At 42.4% G+C, this 23,047-nt stretch overlaps 2 protein-coding genes across 4 annotated transcripts in view; one reads left to right on the top strand and one right to left on the bottom strand.

Annotated features, from left to right (window-relative positions):
- Positions 1 to 23,047, bottom strand: part of LOC111975565 (KN motif and ankyrin repeat domain-containing protein 3) — a 381,145-nt gene that overhangs the window by 191,332 nt on the left and 166,766 nt on the right. The gene's annotated exons all lie outside the window — the stretch shown is intronic.
- The window catches only part of atp13a3 (ATPase 13A3), a 64,936-nt gene continuing 42,716 nt past the window's right edge, over positions 828 to 23,047 (top strand). For 2 of the 3 annotated variants that reach the window (XM_024004727.2, XM_024004725.2), the window contains exons 1-2: positions 828 to 998; positions 19,756 to 19,836. The gene's annotated coding sequence lies outside the window, so the exon portion shown is untranslated. Of the gene's footprint in view, positions 999 to 1,131; positions 1,219 to 19,755; positions 19,837 to 23,047 lie in introns of those variants that run through there. The other variant, XM_024004726.2, reaches the window with a different exon arrangement.

Genomic DNA, 23,047 nt, shown 5'->3' with positions numbered 1-23,047 from the left:
TTTTTGTCATTATGGGGTATTGTGTGTAAATGGGTGAGAAAAAATATCAATTTAATCCGTTTTGAATTCAGGTTGTAATACAACATGTGGAATAAGTCAAGGGCTATGAATACTTTCTGAAGGCACTCAAATTCTTGGATGCATTCAGATTCAGTTTTCAAATTCGGTTCTCTAAATTCAGATTCAAAACCAGAGAGATCCTGGTACTTTGCCAGCCAGGAATGGTAGAGAACAGATAGAATAACACGCTCTCTGTGGTAAACATAAGCTTCTGGCCATTTCTGAAGCCAATGTGGCATGTTTAAATGTATTTTCTTCATATAAATGTGTCTAGCGTTTTAAGCATAGTCTCTTGAACATGGACGTGCCTTCTGTTGCCTTCTGTTCCCTCTATGATGACCACAGGCCGCACACATTTTGAGTTTAGAGTGTGTGTCATATCTATAAATGTAACCACTTTTGAGGTAAAATATTTTTTTACAACCATCCATTTCATAAATGGGAGATATTAGAGATGTGAAAAAACATGGTTGTGTTTTGTTCTACCTCGYGTAGGGGTATCTCAATAACTAAAGCCCTTTTTGAGGATTGGCCACGTGTCTATTCATGCTGTGGCTATGCATGCAGAGTACAAGCATGAATGAAATGTAACGCAGAATTGTAATGTTTAAAGACAACAAATGTGACCCAACGAGGTGAATGAATAGAATATATCATAAGGAAAGAATGTGTGCCATTTCACCTTGCGTAGGTTTTCTCGTGATCTCATATCCTGTGACAAACATCCTCTTGGTAAGTGAGCCAGTTTCAGGCAGTTCATTCGACGACTCATTCGCTCGCTCTTCCACTGAGCTGTCAAACACTTTAGATATTAAAATATAGATGGCCAGCTAGCTAAGGAACTATATGACTCTTCAACAACGTTTTCCCATTTAACAATAGCTGTTCTCGTCTTACTATGACTCTCAGGTGATCTTCAGAGAGTCCAGGTGGTTCTGGTAAGTGTCTTTATTAATTTCATTTGAGCCCTCCACATCAACCCATGTACTGTTGGAGCGTGCTATATAGGCTAGCTAGCTGTCTATAAGAAAGCAACCTAGCTACAGTGCCAGTCATCCTCAGCCAGGAGTGTAGATAGACCTGGTCGGATTGCGTTCCCATGTGTATAATCAAATGGGGAAGCCTCATGTCGGTTGTTTGCCGTCTCTCCTGACCCAAGTAAGTAGTTTCACATTGACAGCTGAAAGAGTAGAGCTAGCGAGATACACTCATGATATTATCTGAAGAAAACATAAGCTAATTTAGCTAAGCTTTGCTAGCTGGTATTGTATGCCGTTTATGACAGAGTTGGCTGGCTAAGATGACAAAACAACACGACTATTTGCTTTTGCTACTAACTAACGTTAGGTAACTAGCTAGTGTATCATCGCTGTCTGGCTCTGTATCTAATTAGTGGCTACTGCACTGCTCTCAGGCGGGCAGGTCTGCCGGTTTTGACTAGCAGAAGTGACTTTTCGTACAAGGTTAGGAGAATTTACGCAGCAGGTTAGGAGTATTAACGTAGCAGGTTAGAGGAATTCGTTTTAAGGTTTTAAAGCTGGAATCCTTAGTTACTACATCCATCTTTGGACGTATAAATTAAAGATATACCCATTGATTCTTGAATATAACAAAAAAAATGCCTTATGAGCTTCAACTGTTGTACCCCATCAGAAACCAAAATATAAGCTTGTTTTACTCCAATGTTTGTAAACAAACACTGTATAGCCTCAAAACATGGTTAAAACTATAATTGTTATATCATGGATAGTCAGTCCTTGCATCCATAGCTCTGTCTATGGATTTGAGTGGTTACATTTCRCCAGGCCCATCACTCAGGCTATACAGTAAAAAGCTATCTCAGAGGGCTAGTTAGGGWCTCAATAAATTTCACAATGTTAATTAGGCAATATTTTCATGTTGCACACCTTTTAGTTCTCATMAAATGCTTTCAATATTTGTATATACATTTCTACAATGTATAGTATGTTTGAGGTTTTTAAGTCATTGAAATTTGGAGCTATTGGAATGTAACATATTTGTCCCATGTACATTGTGTAACTTACAAATTTACCCTAACTAGCCCCATAGGGATATCCAAAGTCAACCCAAATTATGCTTGGGTTGTGTGCTTCTGGACTCTGAATTGATGATCACTTGGGTGCTGCCAGCTGTGAGCATGTGTGAAACAAGACCAACCTTCATTGACGTTGTGATGCAGTCACAACCACAAGTCTCACAACGCTGTTTTAGACGTGGCTGACATCATGACCCAAATTATCCTATTTACAGGTCGTAGTACATTTTGAAAATAAATGTTTAACTCAAATCGATGCCACATAGTCTGTTTCCTAAATGAGAAGTAGATTTTTTTTGTGGCAGTTGCTCATTCAGGAAATTAGGGCTTTGCCCAAATCAAAGAAATTAAGTAAACCTTAGGATACAAGTGATCAGCCTGATCAAATCACATTTTATTTGTCACATGCTTCGTAAACAACAGGTGCAGACTAACAGTGAAATGCTTACTTACAGGCCCTTCCCAACAATGCTGAGAAAATATACAAATATTAACACAAGGAATAAATACACGACGAGTAATGATAACTTGACTATATGCACAAGGTACCAGTACCGAGTCGATGTGCASGGGTACGAGGTAATTGAGGTAGAGAGGTATGAGAGGTATGTGTGTATATATATTTATATTAGTGGTGCGCAGGTCAGCTGTTTGTTCACCCGCCCGCAATTGCTAATAACCCATTCGCAACCGCCCAACTATATGTGGAAATCTGAGGCTCGCACCCAACCATAACTCGCTAATATAGAAACTGCGCTGGAGGCTACAGTCAGACTGCGGAAGTATTTTGTTGACAGGGGGTGCATGATTATGTTTTGCATGATTTAGATACGTTTCTGCTTATAATTTCTGACATATTGGTACTTTTTTTTTTTTTTTGTAAGTCATCTCTGTAATTAGATGCATGCAGCTTCTCTTCTGTCATTATATGTTGCCCTAGAAGACTAAATAAACCCTTGCTCACCAGAACGTCATAAATCGTTTCAATCTAGTTGACATCGGGAAAGTTTTCTGTCATCCCTGCTTTTTTTTGGAGCAAAGTCGTTTAGGAACTGGGGAMAAAATGTAATAACAAAAGAGAACTGGGAAGTTTACAAATGACATTTGCATTCTCTCAAGATGCTGAAAGGAAGAATATTTCTTCACACCTGTTCTCAAGTTAACATTTTGCCTACATTTGGCGTATAAGTTTACAYCTAGAAATTATTAATCCTGCAGGAGTTAATATTAAAGCTATATGAGGTTAAAGGTCTACAGTCAGTCAAGATTTCAGTTTCCATTTAATCCATCTGAACAGTAGGCTACAGTTTCCATAATGTGCCATCGGACTATTGGAAGTCCCTAGCTGTGTTCAATTACCCATACTACATACTTAATGAGTATATACTACATACTATTAGTTCATTTGTAAACCAACGGTATCCTTTCAGTTGAGCGTACTAGAGCTTTGCCTGTCTACAGGAAGTTGATGCTGTTGCTATGCAACCTTTTGCTAGCTTTTTTTAGCATAAAATACTAGCTAAACATCATACGACTTGAGGTGTGTTCGTAAATTCAATCTGGAGTGCCAGAGTGCGCTCTGAGTGTTTGTAAAGTCAGTGTTCTCAGATTGTCAGTTTGTAAATTCAGAGCATTTCGCTCTCGGAGCGTTCAGAGCGCACACTGAACGCTCTGGCCGAGGAGTAGGGTTGATCTGAGAGTTCTGACCTCACAACGGCAGTCAAGCACCCAAACTAACGTTGGCTAGTTACTTCCAGACATAAATGAGAGGACATCTCACTCTGGCCATTTTACTCGCCCTAGCAGAGCTGGTTAGGCTGTTTTCATGTTATCCAGAGCGTTGGTGACTGTAACTGTGCTGTGCTGCTGGCAACAATTTAATTACGCTTTTAATCAAGTCAATAAACGTTAGTTAGATGGCATTAGAGGTCGACCGATTAATCGGAATGGCTGATTAATTAGGACAGATTTGTACCTTGTCAGCTCGGGGGATTCAATCTTGCAACCTTACAGTTAACTAGTCCAACGCTCTAACCACCTGATTACATTGCACTCCACGAGGAGCCTGCCTGTTACGCGAATGCAGTAGAAGCCAAGGTAAGTTGCTAGCTAGCATTGAACTTAGCTTATAAAAAATAATCAATCAATCATAATCACTAGTTAACTATACATGGTTGATGATATTACTAGTTTGTCTAGCGTGTCCTGCGTTGCATATAATCGATGCGATGCGTATCGTTGCTCCAATGTGTACCTAACCATAAACATCAATGCCTTTCTTAAAATCAATACACAGAAGTATATTTTTTTTAACCTGCATATTTAGCGAAAATAAATCCAGGTTAGCAGGCAATATTAACCAGGTGAAATTGTGTCACTTCACTTCTCTTGCATTTTTTGCACGCAGAGTCAGTGTATATGCAAAAGTTTGGGCCGCCTAATTTGCCAGAATTTTACGTAATTATGACATAACATTGAAGGTTGTGCAATGTAACAGGAATATTTAGACTTATGGATGCCACCCATACTATGACCAATAAGCATACTACATGCTCAATTTGTCACAATTTGTGCACTTAGTATGAATATTCAAACACAGGATGAGTAGGTTAACCACCAGTTCCCTCTATTACTGGCCAACGTGTAATCATTGGAAAACAAACTGAACGATTGACCTTCCTACCAAACGGGACATAAACTGTAATATCTTATGTTTCAACGAGATGTGGCTGAATGACGACACGGATAATATAGAGCTGGCTGGCTTCTCTGTGCATTGGCAGGACAGAGCAGCTACATCTGGTAAGACGAGGGCCAGGAGTGTGTCTATTTGTCAGTAACTGTTGATGCGAGATCTATAATATTAAAGTAGTCTTGAGGTATTGCTCGCCTGAGGTAGAATACCTCATGATAAGCTGCCGACCACACTATTTCCCCAGAGTTCTCATCTATTATTCGTAGCCGTATATTTACCACCACAAACCGATGCTGGCACTAAGACCGCACTCAACGAGCGGTGTAAGGCTATAAGCAAACACGAAAATGCTCATCCCGAAGCGGCGCTCCTAGTGGCCCGGGGACTTTAATGCAGGCAAACTTAAATCCGTTTTACCTCATTTCTACCAGCAAGTCACATGTGCAACCAGAGGGAAAAAACTCTAAACCACCTTTACTCACCAAACAGAGATGCATACAAAGCTCTTCCTCGCCCTCCATTTGGCAAATCTGACCATAATTCTAACATCCTGATTCCTGCTTACAAGGGAGAACTCAAGCAGAAAGTACCAGGGACTCGCTCAATACGGAAGTGGTCAGATGACGTGGATGCTACTCTACAGGACTGTAGCGTAGCACAGACTGGAATATTTTTCTGGATTCATCCAATGGCATTGAGGAGTATACCACCCCAGTCACCGGCTTCATCAATAAGTGCATCGATGACGTCGTCCTCACAGTGACCATACATACATTTCCCAACCAGAAGCCATGGATTACAGGCAACATCTGCACTGAGCTAAAAGTTAGAGCTGCCGCTTTCAATGAGTGGGACACTAATCCGGCCACTTACAAGAAATCCCGCTATGCCCTCAGACGAACCATCAAAAAGGCAAAGCGTCAATACAGGACTAAGATTGAATCCTACTACACCGGCTCTGACACTCGTTGGATGTGGCAGGGCTTGAAAAATATTACGGACTACAAAGGGAAACCCAGCCGCGAACTGCCCAGTGACTCAAGCCTACCAGACGGGCTAAATGCCTTTTATGCTTGCTTCGAGGCAGGCAACACTGAAGCATGCATGAGAACACCAGCCGATCCGGACGACTGTGTGATCACGCTCTCCGTAGCCGATGTGAGCAAGACCTTTAAACAAGCTCATCACGAAGCTCAGGACCCTGGGACTAAACACCTCCCTCTGCAACTGGATCCTGGACTTCCTGACGGGCTGCCCCCAGGTGGTAAATGTAGGCAACAACTCATCTGCCACGCTGATCCTCAACACAGGGGCCCCTCGGGTGCGTGCTTAGTCCCCTCCTGTACACTCTGTTCACCCACAACTGCGTGGCCAAGCATGACTCCCAACACCACTAAGTTTGCTAACGAGAACAGTGGTAGGCCTGATCACCGACAACGATGAGACAGCCTATAGGGATGAGGTCATAGACCTGGCAGTGTGGTGCCAGGACAACCTCTCCCTCAATGTGAGCAAGACAAAGAAGCCGGTCGTGGACTACAGGAAAAGGTGGGCCTAACAGGCCCCCATTAACATCGACGGGGCTGAAGTGGCGTGGGTCGAGAGTTTCAAGTTCCTTTGTGTCCATATCACCAGCGAACTGTCATGGTCCAAACACACAAGACAGTTGTGTAGAGGGCACGACAGCACCTTTCCCCCTCAGGAGACTGAAAAGATTTGCACTCTGTCCACAGATCCTCAAAGTTCTAGAGCTGCACCATTGAGAGCATCCTGACCGGTTGCATCATCGCCTGGTATGGCAACTGCTCGGCATCTGACCATAAGGCGCTAAAGAGGGTAGTGCGTATAGCCCAGTACATCACTGGGACCAAGCTTCCTGACATTCAGGACCTATATGCTAGGCGGTGTCAGAGGAAGGCCCAAAGAATAGCCTTGTTATTGTTGTCATTTAAAAAATTAAAATAAATGTTTATTTTAGTAAACTCTATTTCTTGAACTGCATTGTTGGTTAAGAAAATATAAAGGGCTTGTACGTAAGCATTTCACGGTAAGGTCTACACCTGTTGTTTTCGGCACGTGACATACAATTAGATTTTCTTGCTGACGTTGAGGGAAAGGTTGTTGTCCTGGCACCACACTGCCAGAGCACTGACCTCCCTATAGGTTGTCTCATTGTTGGTTGTCAGCAAACTTAATGATGGTGTGGTAGTCGTGCGCTGCCACACAGTTGTGGGTGAACAGTGAGTACAGGAGGGGACTAAGCAAGCAACCCTGAGGGGCCCCCGTGTTGAGGGTCAGAGTGGCGGATGTGTTGTTAGCTACCATCACCACCTGGTAGTGGCCTGTCAGGAAGTCCAGGATCCAGTTGCAGAGGGAGGTGTTTAGTCCCAGGGTCCTGAGTTTAGTGATGAGCTTGGAGGGAACTATGGTGTTGAATGCTGAGCTGTAGTCGATGAACAGCATTCTCACAGGTGATCCTCTTGTTCAGGTGGAGGAGGGCAGGAGTGCAATAGAGATTGCGTCATCTGTGGATCTGTTGGGGTGGTATGCGAATTGGAGTGGGTCTAGGGTGTCTGGGATGATGGTGTTGATGTGAGCCATGACCAGCCTTTCATAGCATTTCATTGCTACAGATGTGAGTGCTAGCTGGCAATAGTCATTTAGACATGTTACCATGGCATTCTTGGGCACAGGCCCTATAAAATCAGCCCCCCCCCCCCAAATTCTGTTTTGTTTTTCCAGGTTTCTGCTCTCAATCACACTTAAAATAAACATTTTAATTTAAGAGGTTTTTGGGAAACCCTTTCTATCTACCAGAAGACTTTTCACTAACACAAAGTGGTACACGCGTGCACCGCACATACAGAGATAGAGAATTATCATTGTCTCTTCAGAAAGTTGCAGGAAATACGAATCACTGATGCATTCTGTTAATTTGTTACGATAAACTTAGGCTATTTAATAAATATTCAATATATTTAGTTGACTTAAGTTCAATTCATTTTTGACTATTGAATTCCATTTGTCTGGATTCCATCTGCGTTCTCTGCCTCGCAGATTTTATAGGGTCTGCTTGAAACATGTGCGCAACCTCTCCCAGACTGGGTCAGGGAGAGGTTGAAAATGTCAGTAAAGACACTTGCCAGCTAGTCGGTGCATGGTCTGAGTATGCGTCCTGGTAATCAGTCTGGCCCTGCGGCCTTCTGAATGTTGACCTGTTTATAGGTCTTACTCTCATCGGCTACGTAGAGAGGGATCACACAGTTGACCGGAACAGCTGGTCCTCTCATGTTTGGTTCAGTGTTGTATGCCTCGATGCGAGCACAGAAGGCATTTAACTCGTCTGGTAGGCTCACGTCACTGGTCAGCTCGCGGCTGGGTTTCCCTTTGTAATCCGTGATAGTTTCCAAGCCCCGCCACATCCAACGAGTGTCGGGCCGTGTCTCGACTTGACAGTTTGTGCAGCTTTAGTGCTCTGATGATGGAATTCTGACAGCGTCATGCGTCTACATTTAAATGTCTACAGTGTCCACGTTGTGTCCGGATTCCCTTATCCCGCGCTATATTCAAATGCCAGTATGCGTTCTACAAACAGTGGATTATGGTAAATATAATAACACAACTAATTGCAGTAGCTAACTAGCGAGCTAGCCTCTGTAGCTAGCAAGCAACACTAAAGGGATTGTAAAAGGGTTAGCATAACTCTAGCCAAACCAAAAWTWWMWTTTCTAAATATTTGCTACCCCCTCACATTTGAGGTCAACAAACACGTTCCTCATGCTAGGAACGTATTTCCTCCAACGCTATAATGAAAATGTTTCTCTTAGTCCCAAAACATACGTTTTCTGGATACTTGTGGGAGCAGTGTTGATGGCGTCGCTCATTGTATGCGCTTTCAGTAGCCTGATTGCGTCCAGAGGAGAAATCTGCACACAATGCATCCCTGACCACCTGTTGAAGTGGTCAGCCAGATCTGAACACAATCAGACCACAAAACGACTTTTGTGTGTCCCGTTTTTTTTCAATGCGGTCTTCGTATTTTGATAGAAAAGTCGCATGTAAGTGTCAAGTGTTTACARGACCAGAGCCGGCGCAGTAGGATTKGATTTTAGTCCTGTATTCACGCTTGATGTAGTTGTCGGAGGTCTTAGTGGAATTTCTTATAAGCGTCCGGATTAGTGTCCCACTCCTTGAAAGCGGCAGCTCTAACTTTTTGCTCAGTGCGGATGTTGCCTGTAATCCATGGCTTCTGGTTAGGATATGTACGTGCAGTGCATTCGGAAAGTATTCAGACCCCTTGACTTTTTCCACATTTTGTTATGTTACAGCCTTATTCTAAAATGATTATTTTTTTAAATACAATCTACACACTATCAAATGTATTAAAAATAAACATACCTTATTTCATAGTTTTGATGTCTTCATTATTATTATACAATGTAAAAATAGAAGAAACCCTTGAATGAGTAGGTATTCTAAAACTGTTGACCGGTAGGTAGTGTATGGTCACTGTGATGAATAAGTAACTAAACTGCCTTTGAGGAATAAAATGCTATCTACTAGCACGTATTTCTTTTTATTTTCTTTGATCAGGAGCATCTTGGAGGTAAGTCTTTGTTAATAGATTAGTTTGGGTGTCAGCTTTTATTTTAAGACTTGACAGTCTCCTCTTGGTTTCCTCATGAATGTGCCAACTGCAGAAGAAATATTGAGGCTCTTCAGCATCATGTTTTGCCATTCCATTTTTGGGATGAATTGATTAGGATAATTAAACATTTCAGATGTGAAGATAAGTACCTCGTTACTTTTTCTGTATCTGGCTGCAGTGTTCACTATCACAGTACAGTTAGAGCCCCTCTTTCTGACCTTGCCCTGTTGACCACCGAACTCTGCTGTCTGGAAAGCTCAATTTAGTACAGGGTGTTCCTGCCAAACTGGAGATTTGGAGGTGGTTATGGAGGGCTTGAGAAYCGCGGCACCAATCTCCCCCAGGCCTTTGAACCGAAACCTGGGTACTTTTCACAGGTGAGCTCAAAGACTGGTCTGTAACAGGTCTGCCCATGTTGATCCGGAGTTGGGGCGAGAAATATCCTGACATGGTGCAAGTCCCTTCAGTAGCCCGGCACTGTTTGCACTCCAAGCCCACGGGCCGCGGCACATAGAGGGAGGCCTTTCTAGTCCCTGCCCTGCGGTTTACCTCCCAAGGCCAAGACAAACCAGCAACCCCCATCACTGAAAGCGTAATGAAGTGCTTTAGATTAAAATAGAAACAAATGTGAAATTTTGTGCAACGGAGTGAACCAGAGAATCAAGTTTTTCTGCCGAAATGGGGAGTCCGAACTGGTACCCTCGAAGACTGAACATCATTGACGTGAAATGGCACGCTGAAATGATATCTAGTGAAATCATTCACTAAACCTTAACTAAATCTTGTAATGAATAATGTGGAAATTGAGCAAGTTGAGGAGACTAAACTGCTTGGAGTAACCCTGGATTGTAAACTGTCATGGTCAAAACATATTGATACAACAGTAGCTAGAGGGGACGAGAAGTCCCTATTCTTGTCGCACCTGGACTACTGTTCAGTCGTTTGGTCAGGTGCCATAAGAGGGACTGAGGAATTGCAATTGGCTCACAACAGGGAAGCACAAGCTGGCCCTTGGATGTACACCAGAGCTAACATTAATAATATGCATGTCAATCTATCCTGGCTCAAAGTGGAGGAGAGATTGACTGTATCACTACTTGTATTTGTGACATTGACATGTTGAATGCACCGAGCTGTCTGTTCGAACTATTGTCACACAGCTCGGACACCCATGCATACCCACAAGACATGCCACCAGTCTCTTCAGTGCCCAAGTCCAGAACAGACTATGGGAGGCACACAGTACTAAAATAAGCATACATACTAATTCCACATTCAGAATATCATGCAGCAAATATCAAAAAAAACAGATAAAAATACAGCTTATGGAACAGCGGGGACTGTGAAGCAACGCACCAAGCATAGACAAATGCATACACACACGATTACATACACACATGTACGCATGGATTTTGTGTTAAAGGTCAAATCAAAGGTTATTGCCACATACATATGGTAGCCGATGTTAATGCGTGTGGTACGAAATGCTTGTGCTTCTAGTTCTGACCATGCGGTTATATCTAACAAGTAATCTAACAATTTCACAACTACTACCTTATACACACAAGTGTAAGGAATGAATAAGAGTATGTACATAAATATATGGATGAGCGATGGCCGAACGGCATAGGCAAGATGCAGTAGATGGTATAGAGTACGGTATATACATATGAGATGAGTAATGTAGGGTATGTAAACATTATATAAAGTGGCATTGTTTAATGTGACTAGTGATACATTTATTACATCCAATTTTTTATTACTCAAGTGGCTAGAGATTTGAGTCAGTATGTTGGCAGCAGCCACTCAATGTTAGTGYTGGCTGTTTAACAGTCTGATGGCCTTGAMAAGCTGTTTTTCAGTCTCTCGGTCCCAACTTTTATGCACCTGTACTGACCTCGCCTTCTGGATGATAGCYGGGTGAACAGGCAGTGGCTCGGGTGGTTGTTGTCCTTGATGATCTTTATGGGCTTCCTGTGACATCGGGTGGTGTAGGTGTCTTGGAGGGCAGGTACTTTGCCCCTGGTGATGTGTTGTGCAGACCTCACTACTAGAGGTCGACCGATTTATGATTTTTCAACGCCAATACCGATTATTGGAGGACAAAAAAACCTGATAGCAATTAATCGGCCGATTTTCTTTAAAAAAAAAAAAGAAATGTATGTATATATATTTTTTTAAATATTTATATTTGTAATAATGACAATTACAACAATACTGAATGAACAATGAACACTTTTATTTTAACTTAATATAATGCATAAATACAATCAATTTAGTCTCAAATAAATAATGAAACGTGTTCAATTTGGTTTAAATAATGCAAGTACAAAGTGTTGGAGAAGAAAGTAAAAGTACAATATGTGCCATGTAAAAAAAGCTACTGTTTAAGTTCCTTGCTCAGAAAATGAGAACATATGAATGCTGMTGGTTCCTTTTAACATGAGTCTTCAATATTCCCAGGTAAGAAGTTTTAGGTTGTAGTTATTATAGGACTATTTCTCTCTATACCGTTTATTTCATATACCTTTGACTATTGGATGTTCTAATAGGTACTTTAGTATTGCCAGCCTAATCTGGGGAGTTGATAGGTTTGAAGTCATAAACGGCGCAATGCTTGAAGCATTGCGAAGAGCTGCTGGCAAACGCTGTGAAGTGCTGTTTGAATGAATGCTTATGAGCCTGCTGCTGCCTACCACCGCTCAGTCAGACTGCTCTATCAAATCATAGACTTAATTATAATATAATAACACACAGAAATACGAGCCTTAGGTCAATATGGTCAAATCCGGAAACTATTATTTCGAAAACAAAACGTTTATTCTTTCAGTGAAATATGGAACCATTCTGTATTTTATCTAACGGGTGGCATCCATAAGTCTAAATATTGCTGTTACATTGCACAACCTTCAATGTTATGTCATAATTACGTAAGATTCTGGCAAATTAGTTCGCAACGAGCCAGACAGCCCCAACTGCTGCATATTCCCTGACTCTGTTTCACAGAACGCAAGAGTGACACAATTTCCCTAGTTAAAAGAAATTCATGTTAGCAGGCAATATTAACTAAATATGCAGGTTTAAAAATATATACTTGTGTATTGATTTTAAGAAAGGCGTTGATGTTTTATGGTTCGGTACACATTGGTGCAATGACAGTGCTTTTTTCGCGAATGCGCTTGTTAAATCACCAGTTTGGCGAAGTAGGATGTGATTCAGGCACCGCATCGATTATATGCAACGCAGGACAAGCTAGGTAAACTAGGAATATCATCAACCATGTGTAATTAACTAGTGACTGTTAAGATAGTTTTTTATAAGATGCGTTTAATGCTAGCTAGCACCTTACCGTGGCTTCTTGCTGCACTCACATAACAGGTAGTCAGTCTCCTCGTGYAGTGCAATGTAATCGGCCATGATCGGTGTCCAAAAATTCCGATTACCGAGTGTTATGAAAACTTGAAATCGGCCCTAATTATTCGGCCATTCCAATTAATCGGTCGACCTCTACTCACTACCCTTTGGAGAGCCTTGCGGTTGTGGGCGGAGCAGTTGCCATACCAGGCGGTGACACAGCCCGACAGGATGCTCTCGATTGTGCATCTGTAAAAGTTTGTGTTTTTGGTGACAAGCCAAATTTCTTCAGCCTCCTGAGGTTGAAGAGGTGCTGCTGTGCCTTCTTCACCACYCTGTCTGTGTGGGTGGACCATTTCAGTTTGTCTGATGTGTACGCCGAGGAACTTAAAACTTTCCACCTTCTCCACTACTGACCCGTCGATGTGGATAGGGGAGTGCTCCCTCTGCTGTTTGCTGAAGTCCACAACCATCTCCTTTTGTTTTGTTGACGTTGAGTGTGAGGTTGTTTTCCTGACACCACACTCTGAGGGACCTCCCCTCCTCCCTGTAGGCTGTCTCGTTGTTGTTGGTAATCAAGCCTACCACTGTAGTGTCGTCTGCAAACTTGATGATTGAGTTGGAGGTGTGCATGGCCACGCAGTCATGGGTGAACAAGGAGTACAGGAGAGGGCTGAGAATGCACCCTTGTGGGGCCCCGGTGTTGAGGATCAGCGGTGTGGAGATGTTGTTTCCTACACTCACCACCTGAGGGCGTCCCGTCAAAGTCCAGGCCCCAGTTGCAGAGGGCGGGGTCGGGGCAGTAAGCAAATTGGAGTGGGTCTAGGGTGTCAGGTAGGGTGGAGGTGATATGATCCTTGACTTGTCTCTCAAAGCACTTCATGTTGACGGAAGTGAGAGCTACGGGGCGATAGTCGTTTAGCTCATTTACCTTAGCTTTCTTGGGAACAGGAACAATGGTGGCCCTCTTGAAGCATGTGGGAACAGCAGACTGGGATAGGGATTGATTGAATATGTCCGTAAACACACCAGCCAGCTGGTCTGCGCATGCTCTGAGGACACGGCTAGGGATGRCGTCTGGGCCGGCAGCCTTGCGATGGTTAACACGTTTAAATGTTTTACTCACAATTGKTGCGGTGAAGGAGAGTCCCCGGGTTTTGGTAGCGGGCCGTGTCGGTGGCACTATTGTCCTCAAAGCGAGCGAAGAAGTTTAGTTTATCTGGGAGCAAGACATCAGGGTCTGCGACTGGGCTGGTTTTCTTTTTGTAGTTCGTGATTGACTGTAGACCCTGCCACATTCCTCTCTTGTCTGAGCCGTTGAATTGCGACTCTACTTTGTCTCTATACTGATGCTTAGCTTGTTTGATTGCCTTGCGTAGGGAATAGCTACACTGTATTCAGTCATGTTTCCGGTCGCCTTGCCCTGATTTAAAAGCAGTGGTTTGCGCTTTCAATTTTGCACAAATGCTGCCATCAATCCACTGTTTCTGGTTGGGGAAGGTTTTAATAGTTGCTGTTGGTACAACATCAACGATGCACTTGCTAATAAACTTGCTCACCGTATTCATCAATGTTGTTCGACGCTATCCGGAACATATCCCAGTCAACGTGATCGAAGCAATCTTGATGCGTGGAATCAGATTGGTCGGACCAGCGTTGAACAGACCTGAGCACGGGCGTTTCCTGTTTTAGTTTCTGTCTATAGGCTGGGAGCAACAAAATGGAGTCGTGGTCAGATTTGCCAAAAAGAGGGCGAGGGATGGCTTTGTATGCGTCGCGGAAGTTAGAGTAACAATGATCCAGAATTTTCCCAGCCCGGGTCGCGCATTCGATATGTGGTAGCAGAGGCCTGAGGGCACACACTTAATATGTTGTGAAATCTGTTATGAATGTATTGCAGTGTTTTAAAAAATGTATAACTACGTTAACTTTGCTGGATCCCAGGAAGAGTAGCTGCTGCCGGGGATCCATAATAAATACGAATCTCAAAAAACTAAAAGCATACTTTTTGGGACAAATCACTCGCTCAACGCTAAACCTTGTTTTAGATCTATTACTGAATAATGTGGCTATTGAGCAAGTTGAGGAGACTAAACTGCTGGGTATAACCCTAGATAGCAAGCTTTCATGGTCAAAACCTATAGACTCAATGGTTGCTAAAATGGGGAGAAGTCGGTCCATAATAAAGTGCTGCTCTACCTTAACAGCACTATCAACAAGGCAGGTCCTACATTCCCTAGTGTTGTCGCACCTGGACTACTGCCCAGCTATGTTGTTATGTGCAGCAAAGAAGGACGTTGGTAAATTTGCAGTTGGTCCAAAACAGCGCAGCACGTATCGCACTTAGATGTACGCGGATGGAATGTGTCAGTAACATGCATGTCAGTCTCTCCTGGCTCAAAGTTGAGGAGAGATTGACTGCATCACTATTGGTCTTTGTGTGAGCTATTGTTTTTGAAGGTACCGAACTCTGTGCAAGCAATTGGTACACAGTTKGGACACTCATCTGGTACAACACAAGACGGGCAACCAGAGTTCTCCTCACAGTCCTCAGGTCCAGAACAGAGGCTGGGAAACAAACCGTTTTAAATAAAGCCATGAATACATGTAACTCTCTGCCACCCCAGGTAGCTCAAGCTAGCAGAAAACCAGTTTTTTTTTAAACTGAAAAGAATATTTACTTTGAAAAGACCCAGCCATTTTATTAATCTTGCATTGCACTGTACTATGTATTAGACCTAGATATTGTATATGTACTGGTATTTAGGCTGTGTGATGTTTTAAATGTATGTGTTTGTCCTTGACTAATAATGTTCTGCACTATGCATTATTTCATGTGGACCCCAGGAAGAGAAGCTGATGCTTTTGCAGTGTAAGGGATCCTAATAAATACCAATATTTATTGGTCCTCACAGGTATACTAGTGCTAGAAATTGCCAGGGACCTTGCGATACGATATTATCACTTAGGTACCAATACGATATKTATTGCGATTCTCACAGTTCTATATGTATTGCGATTTGATACTGTGATTTTATTGCAATTCTAAGTTCCAAACATATTGCTCACCATATTTCTGCTGCAGAGAGACGAGCCATGAGAACTAGTTTTGATCATTTGCGGAAATAAAAGTGCTGAAAACAAATTTGTCTCCCTATTTGAAAAGATGGAGAACAAGCTATGAAGGAAAATACATACATGCATACATGCATATCACTGGGGTCAAGGTTCCCGCCATCCAGGACCTCTATATCAGGCGGTGTCAGGAAGGCCCTAAAAATTGTCGAAGACTCCAGCCACCCTAATTATAGACTGTTTTTTCTGCTACCACAKGGCAAGCGGTACCGGAGCGCCAAGTCTAGGTCCAAAAGGCTTCTWAACAGCTTCTACCCCCAAGCCATAASACTCCTGAACAGCTAATCAAAGGGCTACCCAAACCCCTCTTTTACGCTACTGCTACTCTCTGTTTATTATCTATGCATGGTCACTTTAACTCTATCTACAAGTACATATTACCTCAATTACCTCGACTAACCGGTGCCCCTGCACATTGACTCTGTACCGGTACCCCCTGTATATAGCCTCGCTTGTTATTTTACTGCTGCTGTTTAATTATTTGTTTTATTTTCTATTTTCTTTTACTTATCTATTTTTTACTTAACACGTTTTTTCTTAATTTAAAGCATTGTTGGTTAATGGCTTGTAAGTAAGCATTTCACTGTACGGTCTACACATGTTGTGTTAGGCAAATGTGACAAATACAATTTTGATTTGATAACTGTATTGTTTTTTTTCTTCCCTTCCATCACTAATGTATASTCACTAAGGCCAGTGGGTTTTTATAACTGTTGCATATGGACATTGACTTTGTGTGGACCTCCTTCCACTTTGAAGTCCTTATCCAGCATGTTTCTCTTTGAAAGGCACTTAGCTGGAGATCTTGCTAGTTAGTTCAGGATCAGAGGGAAGTCATGACATCCTTCTTCTTTGTATTACGACATTCATAAAGAGGGCCTCGGTTTCGAGCTAGTGCCAACGAGTAGCCTATGCTTGCCATGCCGAGGTCTATTCAGTGCCAAAAAGCATCTCTTATGTAAAAAATATTGCTTAATCTCTCGAAGGGTGTTATCAGCCGTTTTTCCCAGGCTGTAGGGCCATGCCACGGCTAATCCAGGAGCATGTGCCCTGACTTAGGGCTCCACGGCCGTTTGATCTCTACATTTTGTTTTTCTCTCCTCCATCAGTCCCTCTCTCTCTCGGCCTCCGGAGCTAGCCTACACGCATTTTATCTAGGGCTCTCCTTAACCTCCCTATCTGATTTCATCTCTTGTTCCCCCCCCCCCCCCCCCTCTCCCTTCTGGTCGGTGGATGAATGCCATCTCTAACGTCAGCTCCGTGGTCTTGTCTGTTATGAGATAACGTTTGTGCGGTCTCCACTCAGGATGACTTGAGTCCCTCATCTTGACGCTGTGATTTTGGTAATAGCGGTCTCTGAGATTGAGTGAGGCTTGACTGACTACTGCTTTGACTATCGCTTAGAGTTAGGGACTCCTACCGCAGCTTAAGGTGAGTTTGACTGGGTGAGTCATGTTTTGACAGGTTGGGATTGAACCGAACGCTGCTCATAAAATAAATGGCAAGGAGCTCTTTATTTGCCGTTTGTAAAAAGCTTTGGTTTTATTAACACATTCCTGCCATTTTGTATTGGTTGTACAAACCTCTTTTTACTTCACCTCTAGCAAACTTGGGTATTTTTTCACTTGTGTATAATCAATTCACTTCAATTCAACTTTATTTGCATCTGTTTAACAAATGAATGCTCATTTGAATGAATCTAATACCACAAAATGTACAGCCGAGAGGGACACATGAATCTCAGCCATGGTTTACAGTGCCATGTCTGGTACATGGCTCAGCAGAAGGTCTATCAGGAGGGGGGGGGGTTCACACGCACTAGAACAAAAGCAGATGCAGGGGGTCCAGGGTCCTGACCTGAGAGCAGAGGAGGGGCAGGTGAACATAGACTAAGCCCAAGGCCACTGGCGGGGGTGATATACGACTGGATGTCAGCACGGCCGGGAACAAAGCCCAGCAACAATGCACTGTGAGTAGGAGGGGAAGTGATAAAGAAAGCATATTGAGCTGAGAGCACGACTGCAACAAACACTTTTCCTCCGAATTCTTCCATGAATTATGACAGCCCGTCATTAGGTCATGGGTTATTGTTAGCTTTTCTCTCCCAGTGTCCAAGAACAGGCGAGGGGGGGAAAAAGAGAAGGACCGGAGTCTGTCTCATCCAAATTGCTGAGTTACAGGTTTTTGAAGGCGTGTTTATCCTGAAGGTCGAGTCTTTCATTCAGGTTGTTGTGAAACGTATGCGGTCAGTCAACTATGTGGGTGGCTGAATTGCTGCTGCTGCAGAAGGCTTCCTTGATTTCAAAGAGATTGCTCAACCTCCACCGTCACAACTGTTTTCATCCTGAGAGCAAACTTGCTCTGTGACATTTAAGAGAAACGTGTTAAAGTTGAAACAAACCTGCTACTCACTAATGCTTAGTTTTTTCCAGTGGACCCTGGAACATGTCTTTTGATAGTTGGTTTCAACCCCTGAGTTTAGGCCAATTCCATTTTATATTACTGTCAATTTAGGGCTCATGGACAAAATTACAGTTAAGAAATGACCCACAGGTACACTACAGGGTCAGTCTGTATGCTCTAGGCAGAAAGGTCAGTTGATGTCTTTTTGTGTGACTGATTGGCTGTGTTGTCTCCCATTTCACAGGTTAGAGTGGTTTGGTTTTGTGGGTAGCGCCTGGAGAAGTGGGTGGGTCCCCTCCTTCAGTAGCCGAGTGAACTCTCATCTTGTGGTCTCTTCTTGCCTCCAGGCTGGGAAATGTGTCATCGGGTGTTCCAATTATACGGCAGCATCTTCTCTGAAGGCCTTCCATGTGTTTGATCAGGTGCTTTGTGAGACCTGGTGAACCGTATTCCAGGACAGGCCTGAGGAATGTCACACATATTTGTGTTATAACATTGCCCCAGACAGCTTTGTGAACTGATTTCACTCAGAACATTGTTATTAGAAAACCAAGCTTTTTTTGAGCCCCTTGTAGAAAGGGCTTCTTGAAGTACGGCTACAAACTGCCTGTGGGACTGTGTGATTATTGGCCTGTTATACAACATTGACAGTGGTGCAGGTTTGTCGTGATGTGCGGAAGTCGCTTAACCTTAACCCTGCCTGCCTACCAGTCTCACATTTTAACAGGATAAAGGTTGGCACTGGCAAATTCTTATTCTTCTCTCCACGCCGCATGTGGCGGGCCAACTGTGGTCAAATGATGGCCTTGTTCTCGTTCTCTACATAGCATAACCACGAACCAGAGACGATGCTAGGTAATCAAATGAAGACCAACAATGCAGGGTTTACCCGGCTGTGGAGAAGTCTAATAATATCTGCAGTCATATCTGACTGAGCCTACCAGGGTTCTGAACAGTAGCGTAGCTCACAAATAAATGAAGGTTCTGTCAACCATGATGGTTCCTGCTGCGACTCTTTGAGCATTCAGAAACCGATTGCACATTTTCAAGAGTGTAATGACAAGTGTTATTTTTACTTTGACAATTGACAAGAATCTGAATCCAGGGATGTCTCAAACCTAAACTTACAAAATGACTGTCAAAATGCTCAACATTGTTCCTTCTGTTTTCAGTCTAAAATCTCTTGTTTGACACAGTTCTTGAACAGGTCAACAGGTCTACATGCATACAGCTATACATGCATAAAACAGGTCAAACTTTTCAATGTTCCCAACTACTCATGCTATCAGCCAGTTGCGCTATAGTCCCTCCTGGGTGTGCATATACGTGGTAAGATTTTAGAGAAAGGGTTCAGGGCCTTTGATCGAAGTGTCTAATGATGGTTCTCTCCTGTCTGTCTCCCAGGGGTCCAGGTTTGTGTCGTGAGAGGGAGAGCTACAGAGGGGAGGAGGAACGTCTGGGGGCGTCGCTGCTCGGGTTCTCAAGGTAACACCTGGATTTCTTCTGATATCTGTCAAATGGCTCTCTAGAGTATGTGTGCCTGTCTGTCTGGCCATTAAGGCTCTGTGTAAATCTGTCTGACCATTGAGACTTTAGTTATGTCACTCTGTTTGTACAACTCCCCCCACACTCTCACCTACCCACTCTGAAGTTATACAGTGCCTTCAGAAAGTATTCATAAGCCTAGACTTTTTCCACACACACAAGCCTGAATTAAAATGGATTCATGTTGAGATTTTATGTCACTGGCCAACACACAATGCCCTATAATGTCAAAGTGGAATTTGTTTTTAGTATGTGTATGAATAAAAAAAATGAAAAGCTGAAATGTCTTGAGTCAATAAGTATTCAACCCCTTTTAAGCCTAAATAAGTTCAGGAGTAAACGAGTCACAAATTGCATGGACTCACTCTGTGTGCAGTAATGGTGTTTAACATAATTTTTTTATTACTACCTCCTCTCTGACCCCGCACATACAATAATCTGTAAGGTCCCTCAGTCGAGTCGTGAATTTCAAACACCAATTCAACCACAAAGACCAGGGAGGTTTTCCAACCCCTCACAAAGAAAGGCGATGAGTGGGTAAAAAATAGATAAATGGCAGACAATAGAAAGAAAATATGCACAGTTTCCACCAAATGGACTTTCCACCACAAAATCAGTGCGTGATGACGTAGTGCACGGAAAATGTACTTTTTCGCTTAAGTTTTTGTGTACTAAATACGAAACTAAAGTTCAATGTGTGTCCATTTGCCTTTTCAACTCTACTGATAGTTTTGTCTAAAAAAACGATTGCGTTGAATAGCAAATGTGCTGATTCTGGTCTTGGCACCTGCGCTCTAGCCAACAGCTTGCAGATACAGTGCGGTGGGCTGTGCGGTTTGTCTAATCTGCAAGAGATTATTATGGATAAGAGCGAGAATATTTTTGGGGGTCAAGTGGCAGTCCAGCATCGATCATGTCACCAGATTAAGACCCTCGATATTTATTGGAAAGGAGCATCAAGTTCATCACCGTGCACTWTCACCACCCTCTGAAGTTCATCACTTATTTCATCTGTAGCCTAATAAACTGCATGGTTTACCGAGTTGTAGTYGGAGGTCCACACACCATATATTTGTGTTACTCCAAATTTACTTTGATATGGTTATTATATCAATTATTTGCGCATGAAGGCATTTCCACAGCCATTTCAACATAATACATTTTACAGATACAAAAAAGATCCCACCATGTCAAACGAACACCAAAACTTCCTGTTTCCATCACCGCTGTCGTGATTATTATGTTTTAATACAATATGACTTTACTCGCATAAAAACTGAGGATGGATACATGGTTATTGAATATCCCTTTGAGCATGGTGAAGTTATTAATTACACTTTTGATGGGTGTATCAATACACCCAGTCAAAACAAAGATACAGGCGTCCTTCCTAACTCAGTTTCTGGATTGGAAGGGAACCGCTCAGGGATTTCACCATGAGGCCAATGGGGGCTTTAAAACAGTTTAATGGCTGTGATAGGAGCAAACTGAGGATGGATCAACAACATTGTAGTTACTCCACAATATTAACCTAAATGTTAGTGAAAAGGAAGCCTGTACAGAATAAAAATATTCCATAATGTGCATCCTGTTAGCAATAAGGCACTAAAGTAAAACTGCAAAGAATGTGGTAAAGAAATTAACTTTGTCCTGAATACAAAGTGTTATCTTTGGGGAAAACACAACACATCACAGKGTACCACTGTTCATATTTTCAAGCATGGTGGTGGCTACAGTATGTCATTGGCAAGGACTAGGTTGTCATCGGCAAGGACTAGGGAGTTTAGAATAATAATAAAAAACAGAATGGAGCTAAGCACAGGCTAAGTCCTAGAGGAAAGCCTGGTTGTCTGCTTTCCAACACACTGGGAGACAAGGGGAGGTCACAGTTCATTCTGTACACTTGTTTACATGGCTGACTTACTGCAAATTGAGAAATTATATGACTAAACTCAACAGAAAGAAGAAACCTTTATGAATCCAAGATCAATGATATAAAGAATGCATATTTTTGGGGGGAGTACTTTAAATTAAATTATGGGCAGAAAAATGAATTCAACTCCATCTTTGTTGAATCAGATGGCTTATTCATCACAACCATGATGTTGCCAATTATTTAAATTTCTTAATTGGCAAAGTGGGCAAACTTAGGCAGTAAATGCCAATAACAAACAGTTAGCCATCGAACTCATGCATAAAAACATAATAATGAAAGAAAAGCATTGCAAGTTTGAATTTTGTAAAGTTAGTGTGGGAGAGGTGGAAAAATGATTGACCAATAAGGACAAACCTCATGGCATTGACAACTGAGGATGGTAGCTGACTCTCTAGCCACTCCTTTATGTCATATATTTAATCTGAGCCTAGAGGAAAGTCTTTGTTCTCAGGCCTTGAGGGATGCCAAAGTCATTCCGCTACTCAAGAGTGGTAAAGCGGCATTTACTGTTTCTAACGGAAGACCTATCAGCTTGCTTACAGATCTCAGCGATCTGTTGGAATTTCTTTTGGACCAAATACAATGCTACTATTCTGTAAACAAATTAAGACTTTTAGCCTGCTTAGAGAGACAAGAATGATAATTGGTTGAAAGAAATTGATAATACGAAGATTGGGAGCTGTACTGTTATATTTCAGTGCAGCCTTTGATATTATTGACCATAATCTGTTATGTTAACTTATGTTTTATGGCTTTTCAACATCTGACATATCGTGGATTCAGCGCTATCTGATAGAACTGAGGGTTTTCTTTCATGGAAGCTCATTTTATGTCAAACATGTAAACGTGTGTTGTACCGCAGGGCAGCTCTCTAAGCCCTCTGCTATTTTCAATTTTTACCAATGACCTGCCACTGACATTAAACAAAGCATGTGTGTCCATGTATGCTGACGATTCAACCATTTATGCATCAGCAACCACAGCTAATGAAGTCACTGAAACCCTTAAATAGTTGCAGTCTACTTTGGAATGGGTAGCCAGTAATAAACTGGTTCTGAACATTTCTAAAACTAAGAGCATTGTATTTGGTATAAATCATTCCCGAAGTTCTAGACTTCAGTGGAATCTGGTAATGAATGGTGTAGCTGTTMAGCAAGGAGGCAATTACTTGGTGTTACCTTAGATTGTAAACTGTCATGGTCAAAAGATATCGAT

Source organism: Salvelinus sp. IW2-2015, linkage group LG16 (assembly GCF_002910315.2).
Source record: "Salvelinus sp. IW2-2015 linkage group LG16, ASM291031v2, whole genome shotgun sequence".
In the NCBI taxonomy this organism is placed as follows: Eukaryota; Metazoa; Chordata; class Actinopteri; order Salmoniformes; family Salmonidae; genus Salvelinus; species Salvelinus sp. IW2-2015.
Note: the sequence above shows the minus strand (reverse complement) of the source record. Positions and strands in the feature narration are given on the sequence as shown.